At 35.5% G+C, this 2,292-nt stretch overlaps 1 pseudogene; it reads right to left on the bottom strand.

Annotated features, from left to right (window-relative positions):
- Positions 1-301: 301 nt before the first annotated feature.
- LOC147605488 (uncharacterized) lies at positions 302-1,212 on the bottom strand (annotated as a pseudogene).
- Positions 1,213-2,292: the final 1,080 nt, after the last annotated feature.

Raw genomic sequence — 2,292 nt, 5'->3', positions numbered from 1 at the left:
TTTCCTTACACTACATAGATCACATGTTTCCATTATGCATTTATAGCTATGGAAGCTAATTCCTGGAGGCATTGGGTACAATATAGAGTCCCAAAGAGTTGTGATACTCTTACTTGTATTTTTTGATGCAAGGCATCCATTGTTGGCATTTCCATCAGATTGAAGGCAGACAATGCAATTGCAAGTGCAAAAAGCCCATGGATTGCAAACTTCTATATTCGTATATGATTTACTACCTCATTCATAAAAATGATATATGTACATGCATAATACAGCAACAAGTGTAGCGATCCATCAATTTTCAGACCAATAAGGGTTTCAAAGACTCAAAACAACGTTGTGAAATTTGAATATATGGGTACTTTCCATTGAACCTTAAATAAAGCTCAACCTGAAATTAAGTTATAATGTGTTAGATATACCAAGCAATATCTAGACTAATTTAAATAAGCTTTTAAATTACCCGTGACTCACTTTAGGCTCCTCAAGAATATGGATTGGATATTTCACATATCAACATCTAGCTAGTCTTTTACTACAAACATCTTTTGTGTTGGGGGACACCCTTGTCTCATCCATCCAAAATTGAAATGCTATATCTTTGACATCTTGATGGATGTGGGTTTTTTGGCCCGTCATGTTTGTGACGTGGATATACAACTTCATTTGTCATTGTTAACTAATGCTTGGCTGAATATAAATTTCTTTGTGGATCCCCATAAGCTTTAAAGCTTGTGGAATGCTCATGTCAATAATTTGCTCCTTGATTTCACCATTCACCAACATCAAGAGATCTGATTTATTCATGAAAAATCTCATCTAAAGATCTTGGTAGCTTAACATGATTTAAAGTATTGCAGACGTTTCTTAGAATAGCCGATTCCATTTCTTTGATTTTTGGCTAGACTGCGTGATCTAGAAACAAGGATGTCGAAGAAGTTGTTGAAAGATTTCCTTTCTATTACTTGCATCCATCCCCATTGTTAATTTATCAAAGTGTTGTACCATAGATTGGCATATCTTCCATTTCTTCTGTTCATCTACCACTATAGTATTGCTTTCAGTCACCATGTTCATCATTCTCGCTCGTTGCTTTTGCTTTTGAAGAGCCCAATATTCTCTTAGTGATTTCCTACTATTTATATTAGCTTCAATTTCAGCTTCTATATTTAAGGATATTGAGATGCTAGACATTTCTTCAATTTGCACCATTCTTGTAGTACTCTCAACAAGGACTTCAATAGTATTGTACTTTTCAATAGTGTTATACTTTTTAGCAATACTTTTCCTACAACATGAATACCATTTTTTAATACTTTCTAGTAGTGATGAAGTGCTTTTCAATAGTGCTGAAGAACTGTCATGTGTGGTGATTATGCTACTTCTCAAAATAAGCAAGTAAAAGTTTTATACCTGCATTACTCAATGCTTCTAGCAATGTTGTTGTTAAAGACAAAGAGTGATAGACCAAGGCCACACTAGGTCTATTTTCAGTAAGTTGCATCATGTAAGTGTGGCAACTAACCTTTGCCTAATCACCATGCAATTGCTACTCTGACCAGTAGCTTGAATTTGTAAAAATTTGGACTTTTTAGTACTTTTCAAAGCCTACTTTTAAGTGCCAAAAACTGATGTCCTTGACATTCCTTTCTAGGCCAACTATACGTGCTTTCATGGGGCTACACAAATGTAGATTGGACTTCTAGTGTCATAGAAGATAGTTATAGATACATGGATACACAAATGGAGATTGGGTTGATAATATCTTAGATGGGTATAGATACATGGGTACACACATGTAGATTAGGCAGATAGTGTCTTAGGCATGAGATCTACTAGAAGCTTTATGTTCTCTTTTATGGGAGTGATGTTGTCAGCTTGGATTAGCAATGATCAACCCAACAATTGCTTTGTTGAATACATAATCTAAGTATAGGGATACTGGTATAGTAGTATGTGAGGTAGCTTAGTTAATAGAAGCTACTTCAAGATATGGGTGAGCCCATAGATACGTTAGTTGTCACTTTTTGTGGCAACATGAGCAGCATATAGTTGGCCAATAATTGAGTGGATCAAGCTAAAAAAAATCACATTGAGGTGCATTATCATTTCATGAGGGAGAAGGTTCTAACAGTAGAGGTGATGTGATTTGGTTTATGCTAGCATAGAGGATCACGTGGATAACAAGTGATTGAAAGCTCACTCTATACCCTACATTCTTCTCAAGAAGGGCGTTGCTAGAACCATAAAAGAGAAAAATCTAGCTTTGGCTTTTTGTACTTGCATGCTTAC

This window comes from Cibotium barometz, chromosome 59 (assembly GCF_041138505.1).
Source record: "Cibotium barometz isolate CiBa-2024 chromosome 59, ASM4113850v1, whole genome shotgun sequence".
NCBI classification, from domain to species: domain Eukaryota; kingdom Viridiplantae; phylum Streptophyta; class Polypodiopsida; order Cyatheales; family Cibotiaceae; genus Cibotium; species Cibotium barometz.
Note: the sequence above shows the minus strand (reverse complement) of the source record. Positions and strands in the feature narration are given on the sequence as shown.